The 26,130-nt window shown below is 48.4% G+C and overlaps 1 protein-coding gene across 3 annotated transcripts in view; it reads left to right on the top strand.

The window, feature by feature from the left end:
• The first annotated feature begins 1,232 nt into the window (after positions 1-1,232).
• Positions 1,233-26,130, top strand: part of LOC146182829 (phosphatidylcholine:ceramide cholinephosphotransferase 2-like) — a 240,412-nt gene continuing 215,514 nt past the window's right edge. For all 3 annotated transcript variants that reach the window (XM_084608946.1, XM_084608944.1, XM_084608942.1), the window contains exon 1: positions 1,233-1,696. The gene's annotated coding sequence lies outside the window, so the exon portion shown is untranslated. The remainder of the gene's footprint in view (positions 1,697-26,130) is intronic.

The following is a 26,130-nucleotide window of genomic DNA, read 5'->3' as shown; positions in this document are numbered from 1 at the left end:
TTATTATGCGGTTGCCAAATGCCGCCACTGGAATTCGAACTCACGCCCTCTGAATATCCTGTCCGATACTCTGCCGACTGAGCTACGGCGACGGCTGTTCAATATGTCCTGTATTCTGCACCAGCCTCCCCATCGCTCACGTCTTCCCAGCGCACTCCGTGCTATGGCCCGCGCCACAGCCTCACCGCCCACGTCTGACTAACATTTTGGTTTTCGCCCAAAACTGTTCATAAAGCGAGTCGACTGTAATAACGAATCAGAATATATACATAAAAAAAAAAATAAACGCTAAGGATAACGTCTGCTTTAGAGCATAATGTCACCTTTATATGCGATGCAATTGAAAGCATTTTGATGCAGTTGCATATATTGTTCTCGATAGCATTTCGTTAATAAATTACTCGACATCTACTTTTCATCTCCCACGAACCCCTGCTACGTATTAGCATTTAATCGGCTGAAAGTTGCTGAATGCAACTTTCTACAAGGCGCAAGCTGCTGTCGGAGTTTTGTTTTCATGCAGCATAAAAAATCGTAACGTGCATTGACTGCGTAACTTCGCAGTATAAAATACGAAACTACAAGCGAAAAGGGCAATCAATCTGTCAATGTCACTACGTCCATGTGGTACCTGCCAACAAAACCTAGAAGAGAAATTATCTTTGAAGTAGTGTAACGATTTGGTTTTCAGGACTGTCCACATTAACGCGACAAAAATACATGGACACTAATGGTATTTGTGTATTTTCTCCTTGTCCATACCCGGACAGCGAGTTTCCATATTAACGAAACGTCAATGCAAGGAAAAGTTTGGTCCCCAGAAAAGCTGTGCATAATTCGAGTCGTCCATATTAACGAGGGTCGTATTAACGAGGCACGGCTGTACAACTTTTTCGAGAGTAGCTCTGGCCGCTCAAAAATAAAACGACATCCTGACGAGGTCATATTATCAGCACTGCCGAAATTCAAAGAAATGTCTCCATCGCTCATGGCGGCGCCGCGGAGCAAGTCCATTCGCGAGCGAGCTGGCGCCTAGGCTGGCGCAGTGTTATCGCAGGCGCTTTTTCTCCCTAGGGAAGCCTAGGTACCGCGCGGCTGACAACGGGGAATAAAGCAAGTATCCATGGGACAAGCGCGAGGCGGCAGGGCAGGCCCGCGCCGATTTCGCGCGGCTGACGTCAGGCCGCGATCTCGACGAGGGCGCCCCTCGCGGAGAACGTGTTAAACGGCCGTCCTCCCGCTCGCAGCTTCCCCGAGCAAGTCACCGCCGCCGTCTAGGCAGCAAGCTGTGCTCGCAGTCTGCGCTTCTGCTGGCCACGTTGGAACCAATCGCTACTTTGTGCATGTGTGTGTGTGCGCCGCAGCCGCCGACATCAACTCGGAGAAAGCACTAGATCCGCGGACGCATTGGTAGTGTGTACGTTCGTCTTGTTTTGTCTTCCGTAGCCGGGAAGGAATTCCGTGAACTGAGAAGGACGAACTCGGCACCTCTGTTCGGAGCTCCGTGCCGCCGGCGCGCAGGCGAGAAAAGGCGACGCCGTGGCCCCATCGGGTCGGCGCCTCGTCGCTGTCTTCGTGAACCAACGCTTTTTGTTCTGCTCACAGAATCGCCGTCTGCGCAGAGACCAGCGTCGCTGCAGTCATCTGTGTGGTGAACGGACAGTCTCTGCGTGTTCGCAATCGTATTTTTGAAACGGTGAGTCCGCCTTGCCTTTCTTGTGAACTCCCGACTTCTTATCACACTTTTATTTCCCGCTGCGCCCTCCTCCATCGCGTACTGGTGTGCTTGCGTTTTTAAAAACCTGCTCCGCTCCAGTGCGTGGTGCGTATTGCAGTGACTGAGACGCGGTGACTTTTTTCGCAGTAAAAAACAAACGCCGCTAAGACGGGCGTTTGACGATGGCGCTTGAGGCTATCACGCACTAATCACAAAGTTCTCAATGCGTTGGTTTCACGCAAGTGGTGGTGGATCCTACGGTCGTGACAGAGTTGTGGCGAGCTGCCGATTGCGCGTTTAGCTTGCATTTCTCTGCTTCTGGGTTAACTTGCTCTTTCCTATGCGGGTTGTATTTCGACATTTCGTGCCATCTCACTTCTTTGTTTTTCCCTAATGATTGCTTATAGCTTCGGCACTTTTGCTTGTGACACATTTGACGTGCTTTCACGCGCTGCTTTCACTGTGTGTCGCGTATGCAGCTGCGAAGAAAACATACGCCCTCTTGCCCATGTTTTCTTCGTTCTGTGCGCGCTCCAGCACCTGACGCGTTATCGTTGGCCTCGTGTCACATCTCGAGACGAGGCCGCTGTGCAGCTTGGAGGTAGGTAATAAATAGAGTTATTGTTCCTGCTTCAAGCCAAAGCTACATTATGTTGTACGAATGCTGGCGTTGGCGAAACGCAGGCTGCTGTTGGGCAGAGATGCGAGCGTAGATGTGGGAGTTACGAACCGGCTTTGCCGGAAGAAGGAGACAGAGCTGAGAGGGGGCATTTACGTTTTGAAGAGCAGCAGCGAGGGCTCGTATACGGGACATCGCGCATATGTCGCGTGCAACATAGCGCCCTGGCCTCGCTGCACAAGGAAGTAGTAAAGCCGTGAATGCGAAGCTTATTTAAATAGTACTGCTGCTTAAAAAAAAAAGACATTACTTGCGCGGCTACTGTCTCCACTTCTTTAAGAAGTTTCGGTCATATCTGATCTTTGTGAAGTTTTGATATGGAATATGGCGTGTTTTGATCATGGCTTCCCTCATACATAGACGGCAGTTCGAAAAGCTACAGACTGATTTGCTTTTAAGATAGAAAAATAACTCTTGTAAAGTAAACATTTCAGAAATCATGAACTTGCTTTGTCGTCAGCAATCGTAAATGCAGACCTTGCATGATCACCGCTGATAGTTGCAACGAAACTCACGTACCTTCAATGTTGGTATTCATCATGTATGCTCGGGCTGCTCAGACTTAAGCTGCATTGGGGAGGTCAGAGTGTGGTAAATAATCTTCGAATCGGCTTCGATAGACAATTTACTGTAATGGTTGCGTAAGTACTTATTAACGCCGCAAACCACGTCTGATGTGGAGAATCGTTGCCGGAAGAGGTCCTCTTGGAATCGTCCGTATTCAATACGCGGAGGGTCTGGCGCGTTACTATTATTTTATTACCGAAGGAACAACAGCGTCCTTCATGGGTTCTGCCGCGCAACAAGCTCCCCTATTACTGTTTGGTGTACGTCTTTCACATTTCACCAGCCATATCGTATCCACATTTCCCTTACGCCCTTTTAAGACGATCGTCGTTTCTCTTATGCGGTTTGTTCTCCGTATTGTGAGTAGCGATGGCGTGTTGCGTAGCCGCACTTCGCTCAGCTTCTCTCCAATCGAAGGATCTCTGTACGGCTGCCGACCTCATATAAGGCCCGCCTTAGGTAACTGAATATAACGGGCATCAGCGAATAATGGAAGCTTTATTTAGTGTGTGTCTGTGTGCGTGCGTGCCGCGTAGTACTACATGACCTGCTTCCTTACTGCAGGTGATTGCGAAATGTTTAGCCGACTCTAATAGCGTTCATGATGGCATCGGTTGGGACGAAGTTAGCGCTGCAGTCTATAAGGTTGACTGTTGGCGGTTCGCCAGTGATGACGCTTGGAAAGCCGTTCTTCGTATTGCCTAAGTCGTCTGCTGGGGAGATATTGCTCGGAGCTTTGTTGATTCCACGTCGCCAGCAGCGGACTGTTTCGCGCGAAAATGACAGAAAAAAACGGATGGCGCGCGAGTGAGTGCCAAGATAACAGCGGTGGGACCACTCAAGACATGTGATAAGTTCGAGTCTTGAGTCTGCGTGGTAAATGAAACGGACTGCTTGGTAGCCCTACCGCTGTGGCAGTTGCTGCTTCGTTGATGCAACACCGCAGGCATCGCAATTACTCTGGCCAGCGACGCACTCGACTAGTTCCATCATATCGCCTCACTTCAGCGCTCCTCCTATGGGCCACGTCACGCGATCATAATGTAACGTTTGATGCGAGTACATGCAGGTCAATTGGCGTAACTGTTTACGTTGGTAAGATAGGTCACCGAAACTTCATTTGCCAATTTATGCTTCGTTGTTGCAATACTGCCGGAATTACACTGGCCAGCGACGTACTCGAACAGTTCCATCATATTGCCTCACTTCAGCGTTTCTAGGATCAACAGTTACGTCACGCGATCATAACCTAGCATTGTATGCGAGTACACGCAGGTCAATTGGCCTAAGTGTTTACGTTGGTAACATAGGTAACTTCACGGAAACTTCATTTGGGGCGGACACGCAAATACTCGCTGAGCTTGTAGATCTACAGTTGAGATCAAGCCGGTACTTCCCGGTCGGGCTTAACAACGCAAACGCTCACACGCGTTTTTCAAGAGTACTCTCGTCATGAATGTGTAGTCGGATGCTTACTATATATACACTTGTCAGCAACATTTTGTGAAGGAACGCGAATCAGGCCACGTGCTTACTGTAGTTAGTGTAGCGAGGCGACAAATTGGGTTTTTCTCTCTATCGGCGCTGTGCGCGCGCGATTTTGTCCTCGTAGCACCTTGTAGGATGTGGGTAATGTCATATCGAAGATGTTTACGCCTCAACAGTGCCGCTGTTTGACGACTGATGGGTTTATACAAAAAAAAAAAATGATGACCAGTGGAGATAAAATCTCCAAAGCAACGCCCTTCCCGCAAGTCCAGCTTTCATGGACATGGCAGTTGAGACAAACTGTGGAATATTGTACGGTAGTATTGTGCACATATTGATGGGAATGGTCTACTATTCCGATGCGTAGCAAATATTTCTTTTCAAAATTTTCCTGCGCACTCATCGATCAGTTAAGACTGCCGTAGAAAGCCACTTGGCTGCGTTTTTTTTAAAGTAATTGTGAGCCAACTGTAGAATACTGAAAATACGTTCATGAGCATGTTAGTAGAAGCGTTCTAAGCTTTCGATGAATAGGACATTTTTTGCTGCTGAAGTTTGACCCGCACTCACAACAACCAATTTAAGACTGCTTTGCAAAACCGGTAGGCCGTGTTTTTGTCAGTATAACAAAATACTACAGATACATCGAACGAGGCTAAGGCGAATATATTGATTCTTGTGTTACGGTTTTTCAGTATATGGAAAAAAAAAATCCATTTATGAAGTTTTTTCCTGAATTTGTCCACGAGTGAGGCTCGCCCTCAGTAGTACTTGTTCGGCTTCCTTTGAAATTGTTCGCCCAATTTTTTCATCTCGTTTTACCAATTCTAACCCTCGATGGACTACTTATCCGAGGTCGCCTCCTTTTAGGTTTGCCCTGTTTTGGGGCTGGCCTTGGGCCGATACCACACTTGCAGACCGTGAAATTACTGTGAAGGTGAGGGCTTGATCATTCTTACTACTTGGAAGGAGCTCTTAAAGCTCTAACCGCTCATGACAATAATTCGCGGCGACACGATAAGCTTATTCAAGTTTTGCGCGCTTCGCGCTCTTCACAATCTCGGTTTAGTGTCTGGGAAGGCGAAATGACTGCAGCGGCCGCGTTCCATCAACTCTGGCGAAAAGCGGCGCTCTATCTCTTGTGTCTCATCACTTCGAGCGGGTGTATGCCTACCGGTAGGCGACGGTGGTCGTCATCGCACCTTGCGTCGAGAAGAACGTCGACTTGTGTGGTTACCGAATGCGTCGCCACCTTCTCGGGTGTGTTGCGAAAGCCCCGCGCAAAAGGGCCGACAGAAATGGGACTTTAGGGAGCGCAGTTGGGCAAAAAGTGCACAGCATATGCAGACAGGCAGCCTGGGGTGAATGATCAGCGCGTTTCACGTCCGTTTCAAGGCATACCTGTAAGGCCGATGAGGAAAATGTTAATGCTTTGCTGTGCACGATTTATTTTTTCCAAGTAGCCTGCAGACGGGCCGTGGTCGCCATGGCAACGTGCAACCTTGTCTAATATTTTCGAGTAACGCCGTCAGAATGCGGTGTAGAGACCTGTGACGTAAATAAACGTGCATACGGTGCGCTGCAACTCGAATTAGAGAACCCCCAATGACAGCGCCGTCAATTTGATGCCTATCTGCGTTCAGCGATGCCGGTTGTCTTAAGGGCGTCGCTGCTGGTTCAAACGACATCGTTATCGGAGTGAAGGCATCTGGTTGAGAAGAAGCCGGAAAGTCGACATACGTAGGTGGTAGTATACTTGCCTTTATCTTCGCTTTTACTCTTTTTTTTTTTTTTTCTTTGGCGGTTCTGGTCTAGGCTGAGCACGCCAACGAAGGGTACGACCTCGAAACTTATCCACGGCGGCGGATTTCTGCCAGAGTTGAAGGATATCAGCGCACGAGGCCTGCCACTGTTTTCTCGTTCTGTGCGGGGCCCGGCCTCGCCGCCGTCATCTTTCGACTGAACGCGTGAAACGCAGTGCGGGTGACTCCACAATCAAATGCTAGACTTGACGCAGTAAAGGAGCCGCTCGTACGTAACCTAACCGAGAATAGGTGTAGGAGGTTTTCGATGAGCGGCTGGGAAGGGTGCATACCCCGAGCATTGGCCAGTACATCCTTCATTTACCGAACATATTTTCTTCGCACCACCCGAGCGCTCCTTGCTGGAATTAATATATGCGCTGCTCTGAAGTTCTGATGTTTGAGCATTTCAAGACGTAATTTTTTCGACGTGGCCACGTTACTTTTCACTGAATAGGCATGCCACAGATACGTTGCTTGTGAAAGCATAGTCCAAGGCACTAAGCTTGTTTAAAAGAGCTATCGCTAAAACAATATATATGCATGCATATCGGACTACACTACAGGCGCCTTTTTTAGCACACATTGGCAGTACATCACCACTGCAGTGTCTATATGGTCACACTTCCTTCTCGACTTCATTCGTAAAATTCGGTCAAACCGCTATTTTTGTACCCTTTGCAACTGCCTTAATGACAGGATTATGCTTGTGCTATTTTACGTGGTGCTTACGGCAGATTGGCCATTTAGAGGCTGTCGTTGTCATGATAGTCCCGATATGGAAGCACAGTGCACATAGCCAGACACCTCTCCTGTGACAGCAAGGTCACTATTTACTTTTTTTTTTTTTTTTCCCTGAATTATTGTCGTTTTTTGTGCATGCTTGCATAGGTGCAGCGCCGAAGCCTCTAGGCTGTGCACATTTTCACTAGTTTAGACTTTCTATTGTAGCTACGCTGCAGACTTTCCGCAGAACCTAAGTGCCAGGATTGTTTTCCGTGGGCATGCATATCTACCCTAAAGGACCCGCAGGTTTCATTCACGATTATATTAGTGCTGACAGTAAATGTGGCTTAAGGCCCTTGCAGTATCTTGAACTCACTTCCCAATGCCACAGTAAACGCTGCCCTGTCATACACTTGACTTTGCATAAGTTTACAGCTGCGTTCATCTCACTGACTGCTGGAGTGCGAAATAAAACCAGGCTGTCTATTTCCTTGTCACGATGCCACGCCTGCCTAAAATAACTGTCCTGCTACAAGGTTATTGCATTCCTCGCAGTCGCGGCGACTTTTTGCCCGAGGTCATGTTGTTGCCCAGCAGGCCTGAGCAGTTAATTGAAAGGTCGAATTGGTTGCCGGACCCTGTCTTGTTCCTCTGTGTATAGCGTAGTGCCGCATCTCGTGATTACGACGCCGAACTGCCCCTAGCAGAATTTTTAAAAAGGTCTGCAGCACAGTTCGAAAGCAGGGGCTGGCCGCTTCTTCTCATTGCAGTGGGAAATAAGTGGCAATGTGGTATACATAGTTTGTTGCGGCATTATTATTAAGTGTTGCATTTTAACGCGACACCATTGAAGGCCCCGTTGCGTAAAACAATCCGCCATCGGCATTGTGAGGGAAAAATCACGGGTATGGCTGTACCTTTGCAGTTGGCTCGGCCGCTGCTTGATCGCGTAAGGGAGCAGCCCGAACCTGATGCAAATATAATTTTGAATATTACATTTAATCATAATGGATTCTATTTAGGGGTTAATCTTGCATTTGAATGAACTTTAATAATCTGGAATATTGAGAGAATACTTCCAATGTTTTCAGCAGCCGCATCAACATACACGTGCTTTGCATTGTTCCTTGCGCATACTTGTGCAGAGTTTTCTTTCTCGCCTCTTTGTTGTGCGCGCAATTTTTCTTTTGACGCAGTGTTTGCTCCCTAATTTACTATTCATCTCATATTACCACGCTTTAGTTCATCTGTTTTATATGTTTAAGATGATTATGCCGGTCGACAGATGGCGCCCAGGTAGATGGCCAGAATTATCGTAATCTCCTTTGCACTTGCCATGTAGCTGCGCTACTGCTTCATTTTGGTTTCGCTCCTTTAGATCAATAGACTTCCTATGCAGTGAACGCCTTGGGAAGTGCCGCGTGACAGCAGGGATGTAAGTGGCTTTTGAGTGAAAAGGCAGAGTGGCTAGTCAACTCTGTCTCGTCGACTTTTTTCTTTTTTTTTTTTTCTATCTTGCGTCTGTGTGGCACTTAGGCCACTGGCACGTACACCGATCAACCTGACAAAATTTTCTAGCCACTTGGAGCGCCATTGCCTTTTATTTTGAGGTTCTTTTTTATATATATATATATATATATATATATATATATATATATATATATATATATATATATATATATATATATATATGGCCGAGTTTTCACTCGATATTCCCAATCGGTCGCCTACGAGTAGACTCGTGTGTTTTGAAACTTTCGCGGAGCTCCCTCGGAGCACTTTTCTTTTAGTTTATAAACTTTAGTGACTGTGTACGCGAAAAGAAGCCCGTGTGTTGTGAACATCTCTCGTCTCTGTACCTAAGCATGGCGTAAGCACGAGACATCGTGCGTGGTCGGTTTCGCCCTCGTGCTTTTCTCAACTTCGGTTACGGCGACGGATTTTCGGCCGAACGCGCTGTATACGCATCGCGTTAAACAGGAGAAGAAAGAAATTCATTTTTAAATTACTTAGGCGTCGGACGAATTTGTCACATGGTAATTAACCTACATGTAGTAATCCCTTACGCGTCATTGTAAAGAAGAAAACGCGCGAGCGAAATCTATTTCTACTTCAAGCGGAAACTGACGAGCAGACGACACGTGTAAATTAATAAACGTCGAGTTTTGGGTCGTTTAGGGAGGAGCGAAAAGTGCGTCTCGTATTTATCCTGACTGCCCATCACTGCTGCGTATTGTATTATTTCCTTGTTCAGCAGATGTTGCACGTCGTGAAAAACGCCGTTTTCTTTCCTTTTTTTTTTTTTTTTTTTTTTGTGCTCTGGAACGAGGCCTCGCTGCAGTGCCATTAAACGCGCTCACGTATACGCGCAGTACACGAGGCTGTCGAAATTTCTAGTTTTCGCTCAGCAACTCTTGACTGGCTCGTCCGAGATGGGAGGGACCCGCAGCTTGGGGCCCTAAACTTGCGCCTGTAGTGACGTGTTTACAGGCGGAAAGTGCGCATCCTTGCGAGACGACCGGGTCTGCGTCACCGCGCCCTGACGCAACTCGGTAGCCTCGAACCTCGTTTTCCCCGTTGTTTTCTCTGAAACAGTCCGGCACTGCGAGGGAGAGGGTGCATCGAACCTGCAATTTTAAGCAATCTGGTGATCGAGGAAACTCGTCTCCCCTTCCGCTGCACTGGGCCATGCCTGCTTTCTCAGCTGTGACGTCTTATTTCCGAGAAGAGGGAGTGAGGGGGTAATCTCGCGAAAGTGAGCCGATGCGATAAGCAGGAATAAAATACCAGAAGGGGAGGGAGAAGGCAGCGTGCGGTGTCCAGTCCATTTCAGGTTTGTCGACCTCACAATGAGATTCACGTGTCAGCGCGGCGACCACTTGCCGCTGGGAGGCAGCTCAGTATGCGCACTCGGTGGACGGGGGCGGGCCTTTGGTCGGCGCAGATTTGTTTTGCAGCAGCCGAGTGCCGTCTGCCTAGGGTTTTCAGAAAAGCTGCTTTAAAATACCCAAATCGTAGACACATTGACGTCTTTTTATTGTCATTGAAGGATTGCGGCAGGCTCGGTGTTATTATGAGACACTGCACGCATAACCGTTTAAACTGGAGCACACTGCGACACGCTGGCGTTCCTCTCTGGGCTTTTAATGGACGTAAAGACAACTGGGTTGTATTTTATCTGCGGATGTAGCAAGCCGCGGCTATTGCAGCACGAAAAAAAAAAACAAAAAACAAAACGCTCGCATAACTGGTGTCCAAGGTAAGGCTGACCGTGAGCGACCGCGTGCACATCTGGTCCCTTATGTCCGGTTCTACCTCGTCGTATCCCATAGCTATCGACTAATCACGCTCTCAAACCACCTCTAACTCACTTTCGTTCCTTTACAAGCCTCCCGCCTAAACGCAGTGCACTTAGTATAGCTAATCAGTACCACTGAAAGGAACGTAGTCGTCCTAACAAAAACTCGGTTGGACGAAAACTGGATCAGGTCGCATTGCATAATTGTGCCGTCTTCCGGTGCGGCTGCATGGATGAACGGGTCTGTGGGTCCGTGTAGCAACTCACCGTAGCATGCAGTTTCACACCGTAATAACTAACTCGCGCTTATAAATACTAATTATCTGTTGCAAGGCCTCATATTACCGCCAGCAGCAATCTCCGCCTGCTACCGTGCTCCGCTACGGTCGTTGCTTCATAATGAATTTCACGTGGTGACTTCAAAACTTATGCTGGCTTCTCATTTTACGCTGTAATGTTTTAACTTACCTCGTGTAAATTGGTGTAACCCATCTGAGACATCAAACTCTTTTCCCCACGCTGAACGTACACGTGCTGAACATTTGCGCTAACTCGACTGACCGCCAGCCCAACTAGGCAGAATGCTCCGTCGTATAGCATACTGGATCTGCTAGAAATGCCTCGCCCAGCAAATGTGATATCGCTTTCCTATTCGCTAATTTATGACACATTTCTCGACTGTTTACCGCACCGTAGAAAAGTAACGAAAACAAACACACTTCACCACAGAGGAGGTTAGAAGAGCGTTACCTTGAAGTCGATACCTTTTAAACATGTTTCCTGACCGATTTTCATTACTCTGCTGGCTATGGCTACTGTTCAAAGCAAAGTTGCATTGGTTAATTGAAGATACATCCCAATCATTTGCGTAACCGAACCCTATTGAATCATCCTGGTTTAATACTATACTTAAACCTCTGAATAATAAAAATATCATGGCTTTTCCGAAATTCAAAAAGAAAAAAAAATTAGAAAAACAACCCCAACGCTTAGCGCAGTTATTATGAAGCAGAAAAATATATCAACGACATCAGCTCCGATCTGTACTCGGTTACGTCGGCAATGCCTCGATGTTTTGAGGCCACTTGTGTTTTTAATTTGTATTGACAACATTTCTTCAGACATGCAGTCCAGAATTCAGTTTTTTTGCGATTATTGCGTTTTGTACTCTAAGGTGTCTTGAGAAACGGATCACACACAGTGATTTAAATCCCGTTGAACTATGGTTAAGTCTGTTGACCTTATACATGAAAGGAGAGGTTCTGAAAAGGGAACGTACTTAAATATATTTGCACGTGTCTTTTTTTTTTTTTTTTTCAGAAGATGGTTTACGGACAGCACAGGTTAATAGCTTAATTAGAAGGGCTGGCCGATGTCCTAAGTTTTTACAGTGTAATTTAAAGGGCGTAATTACGACCGTAAAAGAGGCTGCATATTTTGCCCATGTCAGGCCTGTTGTTGAGCATGCCTGCACTGTGGGGAATTCGGTTCACCGTATTCACATCGATGCCCTTTGGAGAATTCGGTCTCTTGCCACGAAACTTGTCCTTCGGAGGTATGATCGCTTTCAGAGCTCCACTGTGTTAAAGGAAGTACTGGGCTGGGTGTCGCTTTGTGAACTAAGAAAAAAAAAAAACATCTACTGCTGAAACTTTTTTTTTTTTTTTTGCTCAATTTCCCATAATTAAACTGAAATCACTGCGTCTTCACATCTTCAACCACCACATTATATTATCTGTCTTTCCGAAAAAATCACAGCTGGAAAGTTCGACCTTACGCCTACAGGCCTAATATTTTCAAAAATTCTTTCTTTTTCTTTTTTGTTCGGAACATTGAAGATAGGAGTGGTTTACCTGCTCTTGTGATTTAGCGCAACTTTGTAGACCGGTTCTACACGGCTGTTTGCCCTCCGCAATCATACCTGTGGTGGCGCCGCGGGTTCTTTTGTAATAAAAAATAAACTTCCAATCGTTCAAAGCTAAGCGCTTTGTAAGAAGGGGGAGAGGGGGGGAGCGGTATTTACAGGGTAGGTGTGAAATCTGAGCTCTGTGAGCTGTGTCCAAACCAACACACGCTCTCTCGGCAGAAAATCTGGCCCTCTGCAATGAACGTAACCAGTCCCAGATTCAGCTCTGTTTTCATTCCTGAACCAGGTGATGAACTTCCGGCTTTTCATTTAAATCGGCTCGGCCCACCATCCTTCAGATCGTCTTTTGAAAAAGTAGGGGAACGTTTCATCCCTCATGTAATATTTCTTTGATGTGGCCTTTGAGCTGTTCACAAATGAATAACGAAATGATAAATAGTAAAGAAATATGTAAACATACGTGGCGAAGCACTTTTGTAGGCTGGCAGCCACGTTTCTTAATAGCAACCGCTCTTCAATCCGTGTAGCAAGCTGTCTGCATAGCTTTGTGTAGCGTACTTCAAGAAAAAGCTCGCAAGTCCGATTAGTCACGTGCACGTATAGAATCAGTTGACCGCGTTCTGTGGCGTGGGAAAAGACCAGCGCAGTGCGCGCGGCTTCTTTCGTGTTGGGACGATACGTGACGGCTTTGCAGGCAGGTCTCTTCGTCAGTGTAACATCCATGGGATGACTGTTTTCGGGCCGCAAAGCCTTCAAGGAAGCTGGATTTAGAAGAGCGGCAGTGTCAGTGTCCCAGCCGCGAGGGAAATTTATAGCTTGCCTTCGGTTGCTGCGTGGTGCGGCAACGAGGCGTCGATTCTGGCGGACACCTCACTGAAAAAGCCCCTCCTTCGTGCCCAGTTCATTGCGACCGCCGGGAGGTGACGGCTGCGATGCCGTCACACGGCCCAGCAGGGTGCTCTCGCGAGTCAGCTGGCGATGATGGGGCAAGCTCTGGGTTGTGCGACGATCGTCATGCAGCCCACACGCGCCCAGCCTTTCCACGCTCCGCTTTATTTTCTTGGCCGGCACGCTCCGTCTACGTGAGCTGCGCAGAAACCACCCGGAGACCTTGAGGCCGGAAGGCAACGCCGAAATGGAACAACTACAGCCCTTTGCGTCATCGCCCTTTGCTTCGCGGCCCTGCTTGCACCTTCCTTTCCTTTTCATTGAAATGCCCGTTTCTCCGTTCTCGCATCGGGTCGGTGGGTTTTGTCAAGTGGATTATGTCGTATAGATTGTTCTTTTCTGCCCTATAATCCGAGTGGCACCGTCGTGAATTTTCGAGCGCTAAATTTGTTTCGGAGGCTTTACATGCTGTGCGGTACGTATCGCTTACTCGGATCTTGCACTGTAGTGGAAAGCAGGTGTTTTAAGGCAGCACATTAAATGTACAGGGAAATGATTCAGTGGCCCTTTCCTGCTCGTTTGACCTGTTTCTGAATAGCAGGTTATCCCATTAACCGTCGGCCACTTGTTGGCGAAGTTAGAGAAGCGTCAAAGGCCTTTCGTCTGGAAAGTAAGGCGATTTGGATGATTTCCGTTTTGTCTAATGCGGCCGGGAACTTGACCTGTTTAGAGATGCAGCTCACTGATGGGAACCAGTTGCTGGTTTCGCACCGAGAAAAGAGGTATCAGGTTTTAGCACCAGCGACGTACTAATGCACCGCGCTTGCCTATCGCAAATGATGGCGCACTCTCATTCGCGTTTGAGACTGTTTGCACTGCGACAAGAACAACAAAAAAAAAAAAAAAAAAGTAATGGACAGCGCATCCCTTCCTAGATGGATACTGAAAACCAAAGCGTGCTAAGCATGCATCGACGTCACGTAGGGTGAGAGCACAGTTTGTAGGGCGGATGTGAAAGCGACATTTGCCTGACCAACGTAAGTATACGTTCCGAGAGCGACCTGCTCACGCTAGGAAGCAGGCGGTCCACGCGCGAAATTGTGACTGGCGTGATGCTATGTGGTCTAAGAGGTTTCCGATCTCACAACCGAGACAGACGCGCGGTTCGCAAACGCTGACGCAGCTGTACGAACTGTTGCGAGTATTAAACCGGAGAGCCCTCGTCCTAGTGTCGCTGTTTTGCCGAAGGAGAAGAGAGCCGTCAGTGCCCACGCGTTCTGGAGCGGTGACAAAACCGGTAGATCGAAGGAGAAAAAGCTCTCTCCCTGTGTTCCTAGTAGGTGCGATTCAGGTCGTCGTCACCCACGGCGTGTGGGCGGCGGCGAAGGTAAGGGTTACGTGAGAGGGAAGGGGTGCCGGCGTAAGAAAGAGGCCGCAACAGCTACCCCGAGCCGTCGTGGTGCCGCAGTTGAGCCGTCTGACTCCGCGACCTGGAAATGCGCAGCACCACGCGGCGGCTCGCGGTGGCCGCCGCTTTATGACTCACACGGAGCATGCGCCAGCCGGAAGGAAAAAGGAACGCGTTGTGCCTTACCCGTGCTCGCTGGCGCGGAGGGACATTTCGTAACGAGCGAACCAGCGCGCATGCGTATTGCGCGCCGGATACTTGTTACGAGGAGCGCTGGGGCGGATGTGGTGCGTATCGTGGCTGCCTGGCTTTCTTGCCTCGTAAATAAGCTTCTCGGATGCTTCGAATCGCTTGCTGGTCCATGTGCGGGGCAAGATTAAACATCATTTGTTCGCCTTCCCTCATTGGCAAGAGGCCCTTCGAGACCACTGCTTATGGCGCTGAAAGCTGGAGCAGTCTTAACCGTACCAATTCCGAAAGCGTTTATATTGAGAGCCGCTAAGCTCCTCTGAGCCGGTTGAAGGCGCAGTCATCCGGCAGATCATCACATCCTCCTCGTGTTATTTTCTTCGAGTGCTTTCTTTTTCTTGTAAATTAACTGCAATTGTTCGTTACTCAAGTCTATTTTGACTTGTTTACGACTTCCTTTGATAGGAGCACAGGACTTACGCGCAAGTCTCGGTGGAGAGACGAGGCCGCCTTTGTGTGGTGGCACGTTTTCGTGCTTCCCCTTCACAGCTTATCGTCGTATCTGTGCGAACTTTCGTGAGATCTTGAAAGCAAACAGTTCCCCCGTTTCCTTTCTCGAAGGGAGCGCTATCCAGATTTCATCGCTCGAAGAGGGGCATGGTGGGCTTCACAGTCTTGCTAGTGGCTGCCGCATTATTTCTACGCTGCTCGGGCTGGTTGGCGGCCGATCCAGATCGATATGTTTGTCGAAAGGTTCGGGGTAACATTTTGCTTCTCCCTGGGGAAACATTTGCTCCCTCAATTTACTGCACATAGAGAAGCCTTTTCTGCGATTTCCTGTCGCCTGATGCGTGGTAGCTGAAATGGTTTGTGCCGCCTCAGCCCACACGCACAGAATGAGTGAGAAATATGAAATGAATGGGTAACCGGGTGCCGGGGGACGGGGAACGCCGACCCGTCAAAATAGCTGTTATTATTTCATGACACTTGCGGAAACGCTTCTTAAGCCCTGCAGTTCAAGATCAAGGTTGCGGTTTCTATCTCGGCTAGAGTTTGATGGAGGTGCAATGCGGTGAAAACTCATAGAATTATATCCCCAAACTCATCATCCTCATCATCAGTTAGACTCTACCCATTGCTGGGCGAATGCCTTTCCATTTAACTCGGTCCGCTGCTAACTGCATCCACTGAGCCACTGCAAACTTACTAACTTCATCCTCCCACCTAATTTTCGTCCGCACCCTTTTCTACGCTTTCCTTCCCTTGAATCGAATTTGTTATCCGTATAGACCATCGGTTATCCTCTCTTTGCATTACATGTCCTTCCCATGCCCATTTCTTCTTGATATTCACGACAATGTCATTAACTCGAGTTATCTTTCTGACCCACTCTGCATGCTTCCTATCTCTTAACGTTACGTAAACTATATGCGTTGTCCTCAACTTTAGTAGAACCTTTTTCGTTAGCCTCCACTTTTCAGCCCCATAGGTGAGAACCGGTAATATGCAATCGCTATTTACTTTCCTCTTGAGCAGTACCGGTAAGCTGCTAGCCACAAATGCGGTCCACCCCAGTCTTTTTCTTCTTGTTATTTCCCTTTCTTGGTCCGCATCTGCGGTTACTACCTGTCCTAAGTAGACATATTCGCCTACCACTTCCAATTCTTCGTTACCTACTGCAAATTGGTCTTCCTTTCCGATTACCTTTGTCTTCTGCATAATGACTTTTAGGCCTGCTTTTCTGCTTTTCTTGTCTAGGCCATCAATTATTATCTGCAATTCGTTCCCTGAGGCACTTAGCAAGGCAATGTCATCAGCGAACCGTAGGGTACTGAGGTAATCGCCATCAACTTTTATTCCTAACTGCTCCTATTCCAAGTCTCTGAACTCTTCCTGTAAGCAAGCTATCAACAGTACTGGCGAGGTTGTGTCTGCTTGCCTAACACCTTTGATTACGGGCCCCGCCGAGGTGGCGCAGTGGTTACGTCGCTCGACCACTGTGCCCAAGGACGCGGGATCGAATCCCGGCCTCGGCGGCCGCTTTTCGATGGAGGCGAAAAGCTAGGCGCTGGTGTGCTGTGCGGTGTCAGTGCGCTGCACGTTAAAGAACCCCAGGTGGTCGAAATTTCCGGAGTCCTCCACTACGGCCTCTCTCATAGCCTGAGTCGCTTTCGGACGTTAGACTCCAAACCAAACCTTTATTTATGGGTATTTCGTTACTTTCTTTATGCAGAGCTCTGGTTGTTGTGCAGCCCACTGTAGATATGCTTCAGTACTTTCACATATGGCTCATCTAGATCCTGATTTCGCAATGCCTGCATGACTGCTGAAGTTTCGACCCAGTCAAATGCTTTCTCGTAGTCAGTGGATGCTATGTATAGGGGCTGGTAATATTCCGAGCGTTTACTATCACCTGGTTGATAGTATGGATGTGATCGTTGGTATAGAGCACCCTTTCCGAAATCCTGCTTGTTTCCTTGGGTGATTGAAGTCTGATGCTGCTCTGTAATTTCTATTAGCGATTGGACATTAAACTGATTGGTCTGTAATATTTGAAGTCCTCAGCGACCCCTTTTTATGCATTAAGGTGTTAGTGTTCTGCCAAGAACTCAGCTCAGGTTATACGAATGGCGTGGCAATTTTGCCGCCCCTGGAACTCACAGTCCAAGCGCCATTAGTGTTTCAGCGGGAGCGCCGAGCGGAGTGCGACTTTGCGAAGATAGGCGCTGCGCCGGTGTTGATGTCGATCGTCCTCGGCTGTCACATTGTTCTCGACACCGGCGCATTGCAGCGTGACTAGCGCACGGCACAGGCGCCGCTGCACTTTTTCAAGGCCTCCGGAGTGAGACAAAGACTAAATAATACAGCGGCGCCTCATCTTTCTGCGCGCTGACAGCGCCGCTGCTGCTTTTCTCTCGGAGGCAGTATACGCTGCTGGTCAAAGCGTATCCCGTCTGCAAGTCACTTTCCGCAGTGGACGACGACACTGCCGAAGGCTTTTAATCTGTGGCTTGTCATGCAGAGCGCATTTCCAAGATATATTCCGGTTGCGGTGTTGGTGGCAGAGCTTGAGAAATTGAGTTAATTGTGGCTCAGTATGCATTGGGCATAGCATATCTCGCAAAGGCATGTTCTTGTAGACTTGCGTGTGCCGCACCAAAGAGGTGAACCTTCCCCTTTTCGTCTTAGAAGTAAAAACTGCCAAAAAGGTATGCACTGAGTTTCAGCGAACTTTGTTAGCCAGAGAGATGTCACTTTTGCATATTGACGGAGTGTTTCAAGCTGCTGCAGGGAAAAAGAGCCTGACATAGGGAGTTTTGCGGTTAATTGAGGAAATGCTTGCAACGTCACTTCAAACGACACTGAATCGGCATCCGCGTCTGCCGCCGGGCCGCCAGCACAGATGCTTCGAGCAATTTTAACCTCATGGGTATACATAAAAAACAAACAAAAAAAAAAACTTTGACATCGCTACAGAAGCTTGCATTGGGGGAATGCGAGAGAACTAGCGTTGGCGCGACGTTGGTGGTGCCTAGTCGACGCCTCTAAATTTTTCACTGGCATGACTCGTCACTTTTTGTCTCATGCCTCATGAAGTACATTACTGAATACTTTCATGTCACATGACTAATTACTCGTTGATTATACAGCACTTCTTTATACCATGACTAACAAGTCTCATCCGGTCGTTGACTGATGACGTTACTTGATGATGACACGAGAGGACCGGCTTCCGGCGAAACATTTTACGCTTCCGGCGCCAACATAGCGTACTAATTTTTCGCATTAATAAAGCACGTTGTCATGTCTGGGCTATATATGTCTGCGAAGGTGCCGTTGATGCCTAAGGCATCTTGGAGAGCTTTAAGGTGGGTCCGAAGCATGGCCTTGCAACTAGCGTGTGTCGACGTGGTTGCCGTCGCGCGTGCGACTGTACACGGAACTCTAGTTAGGGTTATATGGGATATCCGAATGCGGCAGAAGCTACAGGAGGCTATCCTTGAAACGGTGGCCTACCCAAGGTGCTACGGTGCAGGAATGAAGAAAACAAACAAACAAAAAAAAAAGCATCGCCGGCTTCGCGCGCGGGTCAGTTTACCGTAACCCGCCAGTTGAAGAAAATAATATACACACCGCTGAGAGCTAGCTGAGAGGAGGCCTACAGGCGTACGGCAGGACGATCGGACATGTCGGGAACACGATCTGCCCTTTCGCAGCCTGAAAAACCGTGGCTGCCTGCTGCGGAAGGCTGAATGGTATGCGCGCCTACGTGCAGTGGCTTATATATGTGCAAGAATGCCGGGGCGGGCCTTGCGCTCTTCGATTGGTGCTTGCCTAAGGACAAAGAATTCCCTCCCTATGGACCTGGGGACATTGCATGGTTTTAACTCCCGGATTTTAACTGTGTAATGGACCATTCTTTTGAGATCTCTCCGAACTGGTAAATATGGAAAATAAATTCAGTGCAATTCGTTTACGAGGGCTCCTCGCCTCCGCGGTTCCTCGACGCTGCCTTACCCTCAGCTTCGACTCTACGTTTTACGTCACGACAAGGTGTTACAGCAGATCAATACAGGAGAGCGCCTGCACTCGTCCACAGCGCGGATAGCAAAAATTAGCAAACATGATGTCGACAGGAATCGAACAGCCTCAAGAGCTGTGGCAGAACATGCGGAAACAGTGCATGGGATCGCTTGGAATCACGCCGCCACTGAAAGAAGCCTTTCTGCGGTACTGCACCTGGAATCCCCGATAATCCAGTGGTCGCCGAATACAGTCAACAACAGAACAGAGGGAAACTATTACGACGATTAGTTAAAGCGACATTGGCCGTTTCTTTTACGGTCGGTTCTACGTTGTGACCGAGGGACATGCTAAGGGAGGTTTATACGAGCGAAGACTGACACAACAGCGGAAAAGAAGCAGGCAGAACGGCGCTGGGGCTGATTAAACTGAATTTTCATTGAACTCTCTCGGAACCCACTTGGGCGCGTGAGGCCTAGCTGCGCGCCTGCATGAAGCCATTGGAATGGAGAAGGAGAGATGCTGTTTACGAGAAGCCAGCGCATCTATCGCGTCATGTGAGGCGTGTGCGCCCTTTCCCTCGGCCTTCATTGTCTGCTACGGTGGCCGCGGAGCATCTCTCATGACTGCTCGCCGCCGGTACGCGACGCAAGAATGTCGCGACAGAGTCTCGAGTGGCGTGGCTGACGCGCCCGCCGTGTGAGGCAACGCGGTGTCCCGTTGAGGCTGCACGTACGGCCGGACACGCCCTGCGCTCCGCGACGGAGCTCCATCACTTCTATTCTCTATGCTCTTTCCACACCGCATGAACCCTTATTCGCGTATGAGAGAGAAAAAGAAATGGGCCGCGCCGATGCAGCACTTCTAATTAAGGCGCTTAGTAAAAAGTAGACATAAAGGAGTCTTTCGAAGCGACCTAGCCAAGTCTGCGCAGGGCGTAAATGTACGTACTGTATAGCTTCTGTCCAAACCGAGCGAATAATGCCGTCTTGCTAATTTCTTGAAGTCTGAAGCATTAATTTTCTGGACTGCAGTGAGGCGAATCTTTCTTTTCGTTCAGCGCGTACTCGCTAGCTAGTGGCCTCTAAAGGAGTATAGACGCACCGAAATTACCGACAGGCGCTCTTTTTTTTTTTTTTTCAATAGAACCTAAGACGATAATGTATGCGAACAATTACGCCAAATTAGCTTACACAAGCTAATTAATTTCTAATTGAATTTTTATCTCGTGCGGCTTCGGTTTCCTCTTTAGCCGCTGAACGATGGCTTTGATGTCATACGTACATGCGTACTCATCGCGGGAGTGATGGAGAAGAGATTTAATCTTCGCTGATTCATTTTCTGGGGGATCTCAATTTTTGGGTAGGCTTGCTTAAGCATTTGTGCGAAGTAAAATGAGCAAATCGGCGATAAATACCGCAGTTTTTGTACGCCTCGCATGACCACAGCGAGACTGCCGCCAACCGGCTGCGTTTTACTGCAGTGCTCAAACGCGCATATATTCATTTATATTTTTTCAGCATCCCTGAAACTATAGTGCCCCAGAAATACTGATCATGTCGGCATCGGAATCTGGATACTGCGACACCACAGGCTACACACGTGTCACTGGACACATTCGAGTTTCATGCTAGGATAACTTGCTCACCCAAGTCCCGCATCTAACGTTTCGGGGCAGCCCAGAAGCTCCGCTCGCCTGCCCAGCACCCGAAAACGTGAATCGCCGTGAAACCATGCGTGAAACCATCAAACGAGCTCCGTAACTGGTTTGTAAGGAACTACAAGACTTTTGAATATTGCATATTCGCTTTCTTGTCTTGAAATTCATTACACACAGACGCGTTTAGAGCTGCTAGCACAATCCACACAGACGCGTTTAGAGCTGCTAGCACGGATTGTGCGCTCGTGCTGTCCAGAATTTCTTCGCCTGTTCCGCAATTTTTCAGCTCGCAAGCATCGCAAATCTCGTGTGCTGGAGCAGCTAACGCTTTTTGTAATGCTTTTGCAAGCGCTTCCGTCTGCTTTCTAGGTGAGCTGAGCGCAGCGAGTTGGGATACCTTGACCTTAGGGCGAACTTTGTCGCGAGCAGTAACGGCGAGCAAACACTGCCAAGCTGAGCTCTATCGAACAGCGTCGCATTGAGGCACGCCGAGCTCCGTTTGCGAAAAGGACCGATTAATTGGCGCCTTTGTTGTTTATTTTCAGCATTACATGGACTTAGGCCATAAACGTAAGCTCGGTGTCACTGCGAAAGAACTGCGTCACGATGGAGGGGAGCCCGCGAGCAGACGCTGGAGATCAGGTCGGGAGACCATGACGCCGTTTCCTGTCAGAGCGGAAGCCGAGACCTATCAGCAGCTATAGTCCGGGATTGGAAAATCCATGGAGGAAGGAAAGAACTTAGGAGAGGCCGTGACGTCACTTTTTTGAAGCCGGCACGGACGCGTCCGGACGCTGCAGTGACTCTCCTCCTCCTTTACCCTCCGCATTTTCTATCTCCGCGACGCTCACGTACCTCGGGCCCTTAGCAACGCTGTTGCTAGTGGCCCGAGTTTTCATAGCAACAGCGTCGCCGTTGCTAATGGCCCAACTTGGCTAACCCTAAATTTTGACGTCTCTTCCGCCACACTTTCTCCAATGCATTAGGAATGGCAAGGGCCTCTCCTAAGTTGTTTCCTACCTCCATGGGAAAATCGAATATGCCCACTGCCATTTTAACGTCCCAAAGCGATCCAGGCTATGTGAGACGCCGTAGTGGAGGGCTCTGGAAACTTCTACCACATGGAGTTCCTGAACATGCACTAACATCGCACAGCACAAAGCTGCCTTTGCTTTTCGCCCCCGTCGAAATGCGGCCACCACGACAGTCGAGCGCCTTAAGCGCTGTACCACCGTTTGTCCGTTTCTATATTTCATTTCACTTTTTCCCCGTTGTTTGCTAACGCACAGTAAGCCGCTTGGCCGTTAAATTTACCTAGACGTTGCCCGGAGCCGCTACCTGTTAGCGTGTTGCCCCACCTGGTGGGCGAGCGCTGCGTCGCCAGACTGCCCGAATATTCCGGGCAGTCTGTGGAATGGCGCCTAATGGTGCGCGGCCGTTCTGGCGTCCCAGAATGGGCCTCGAGGGCTGCGTGGGAAAGGCATGAGAATAAATCACCGGGGAAGTTATTTCGATGTGAGGCCCAGCTGTGAACCTTGGGTCGGTACTGAAAAGGGTTATGGCGCTTGCGTCGCTCGCGCTCGGATGTATTCCTTGGGGAGAACATATTGAAGTTTTCACTGTCAGAATTTGATAACAGCAATTAAAACATCTTACAAAAAAACAAAAAGAGGCGAAACCAAAAAAAGCTCCGTATTCGATACTTAAGGGACGATGGTGCAGTCTAACGCGATATGAAGGTGATTACGTAGAAAATGCTCGAATACGGTTTATTGCGCCAAAAACGCAGCAGTCTGTGTATAAGCTTAGCTATCCGAAAGTTTTCTCTATCCAGCACCGTCATGCTTGCTGCGAACTGAGCGGTCTTCATGCCAAGAAAAGTTTATTGGTGCCGGCACGAACGTGATAACCTTGAAATTGCACTAGACTGTATGTACCTATGCCACGAAGACTCGTTTTATTTTTATAGCAGCCAGTATCGGTTATGACGACTTGCAGGTTTTTAATACCTTCGCAGTCGTTAAGAGATGTTTCTATGTGGTGCATGGACGAGCGGAACACGGCTCACATTCAGCTGTCACTGCTGTGCTAACCACAGAATGCGCAGAGGCTATAGGTATCAGCGTAATTTTTGCAAACTTCTGGGGCTTATAGTGGACATTCTTGCGCAAACGGGTTTCGCCGTGTATAGACCTTTGCAACAAGGGCCTCCTGAGAGTCGCCATATTGCTCGCTGGGCTGTTGTGTGCTCCTGATGTCAACACGGTGGAGGCGGCAGCAGAACCGGTGTGCAACTGTCCGGAGAGGAGGCGTTTCGACAACCTCCTCGCCAGATGCTAAGGTCTATAGTGAGGATAATTAACGTACCCGCAGCGTGTTCTGTTCACTGCGCCCTCGTGCTGGGCGGAGAAAGACATGGAGACGAGAAAGGTCGGGCTGCATCGAGTAAGTGGAATCGATGCCAGTGGCTTGCAGCGCCACCCGTGTTGACACTGTCGTTGATGTGCAGCGAGATAGTTTCTAAACACATCGTGGTCGCTTCCAGCATTTTTGGAATGGGCTGCAGTTTTGGTTTTCAACTTGCAAATAAGTAACCCCGAGTTCAGCTTACACTGCAGCTGTATAAAAATGAAAACCGCCCACTTTTTCGTCGCGGCCGACTATTTCCGCGTAAATTTGGCCTGCGCAGAAACCTTCTGATAAAACATTTTCTGGTCAAGTTTTTCCTCCCGGGTTCAGTTCCGAATCCCGGCAGCGGTGGCTGCATTTCCACGGGGGCGGAAGTAAAGCTCTCCCGCATACTGCGCGATTCCAGCGCTCATCAGTGATGGAGCGCTGGGTGGTCCACCCGGAGCCAGCGGCTTTCTCTCCTGTCAAGCAGTCCTTGCCTCACGGCGTGGTTAGTCCGCCCACTATGAGTCAGTCATCAGGCCTTTCCTCTGTCATCATGCATCATTGTTGTTATTATCTTGCGCTCTCCGCTCTCTGGAGGATGTTAGCTGGCTACTTCGCTTTCCAGCACAAGCCAAGTGGTCCAATCGATGAAGTTCCGAGATGAGAACCGAAACTAGACGCTATAGCGTCCTTCACGACATCATTAAGGGGCTGAAGCCTTCGCTTTCCTGTGGGCCGGATGGAACTCCGCTGCGATACTGAAGACGAATAAAAATAGGTTTTAGCTTCAGTATATAATTGTAGCTCGTAAGGCAACGGCTCTTTGTGAAGGCGGAGTAGTTTTGTCGTCCGGAAGCATCCGCACGAGCACGAAAGATAAAGGTTCGCGCTTTCGCCGCCGCCATTCCTGGGTTGTAAGGAAACGGGTATAAAGAACGGTGCCCAAAGACTATAAATATCGAAGGAAAAGGAATTAAGCAAGAAACGGAGAAGAAACGGTATCCAAAGTTACGAAAAAGTGCGGCCGATCTTTACACTGGAAGGCCGATAAACGCTACGACCCTCTCAACGACCAGCGACCCAGCAGAGAGCCGCGGGGTTCGACACCAAGGGACTGAAGCCACCATGCAGTTAGGTCGTTAGGTCGTTCTCCGCCAACTGATCTATACTTCTCGCTGGAGTATCAGTTTAGCATTCTTAAATGTTCTGGCCTATGGGTTTACTATGACAAGCATTATACCAGCTTGTGTCTGACAAAAAAAAAAATGGTGTAATTAAATGCAAAAAAAAAATATTTTACGCCGGTCACATTGTTTCTTTAATTGAACAAAATACTTTACGTTTCATACACGACCCACTGAAATGCGTTTGTTTCATTTTTGCTGAAGTACGAAGCATGAAAAAATGTAAAAAATTGTTTTATTATCTTTTAAAAGAGTTTTTGCGTTCTCTCAGTGGTCACTCCAAATGTTTTCTGAAGTTCAGAATGCAAGAAAGCCAATAAAACTTTTCCTAAAAGCAGACACCCTTAGTTTTGTCGAAATACTTATTTTTTTTTTTTTTTTAGTTATAACTAAACTTCGCATCCCATGAGCTTGTGCGCCCTTTGTGTCTAAAACACGGTGATACTTCGCGTTGTACGCTCCATACGAGGCCTTGGTTAGCCTCAGTGCTTACCAGAGAAAGCTGCCACAGACTGTTCAGAAACGTGTATGCAAGGTGTCGAAATACAGCCGAGCATTCAAAATGAGTTCCACCCATTCTTGTCTTGTGTAGCATTGTCAGAAGGAGATGAAGACGACGACACGCGTCGTGAAAGACTGGCTACCGATATTAACGTGTGTGTGTGTGTGTGTGTGTGTGTGTGTGTGTGTGTGTGTGTGTGTGTGTGTGTGTGTGTGTGTGTGTGTGTGTGTGTGTGTGTGTGTGTGTGTGTGCGCGTGTGTGCGTGTGTGCGTGTGTGTGTGTGTGTGTGTGTGTGTGTGTGTGTGTGTGTGTGTGTGTGTGTGTGTGTGTGTGTGTGTGTGTGTGTGTGTGTGTGTGTGTGTGTGTGTGTGTGTGTGTGTGTGTGTGTGTGTGTGTGTGTGTGTGTGTGTGTGTGTGTGATAGTCAATAAAGCCAAGGCCGAGATGACTCTTTGGTGTAACGGAGTGCCAGCGAAGCTGGTCTGACTGCCTCGGCTCCAAACGAACTGGCGGTGAAGGAATAATTTTTTTTTTTTCTATCCCAACTCGCAGTTGTTTGATGTCGAATGGATTTCAGAGCCACAAGTTGGCACTATTTGCCAGTGTGCGGGTAGTATAGTGCCAGTGCAAAAATGATGCCAAGTTTCAGAAAAGTTGCCTCTTGCGACATAGTCAGCCGTGAGTTGCATATTAAGGTCTCCCTAGTAAAAATATGAATCACAGCACGTCACGCAGTTCCACGCAACGGCATATATATCAGAAAGTTTAATTGGGACACTTTTTTTTTTTTTTTTGAGCGAGAAAATAATTTTGCAAGTTGAGCACGCACGGCGTATTCCAGCTTTACTCCGTGTCTGCTCTTGATTGCAGTACACGCCGAAGCCGTCTGCATACGTACACATAAGCAGCGTTGCACCACATGCAAAGCGTGGGGCAGCGCAGGTGGTGACTACGACGTGTGCAATCATTTTTCATCTCACGTCGCGCAGGTGACTTGCTGCTGTCACCGGTGCCTTTGCGCACATTTCAAGAGGCCCCTTTCCTTCTGCCCCCTTGTCGAGTGCGGTCCAGCAGTTTTTTAATGGAACTCGAAAGTCGAACAGAAAAAGTTTTTGTTCATAGGCGATCAACGTTTCCGTCTCCTGAAAGGAGACGCAATCAATGTCTTTCTTGGTGACCGTGACTCCTTTGCGGCGTCAACGAGGGCCGGCATACAGATGTTCTTTGCCTCTGTAATC

Source organism: Amblyomma maculatum, chromosome 7, assembly GCF_055883805.1.
Source record: "Amblyomma maculatum isolate TAMU_Amacu chromosome 7, ASM5588380v1, whole genome shotgun sequence".
NCBI lineage: Eukaryota > Metazoa > Arthropoda > Arachnida > Ixodida > Ixodidae > Amblyomma > Amblyomma maculatum.
Note: the sequence above shows the minus strand (reverse complement) of the source record. Positions and strands in the feature narration are given on the sequence as shown.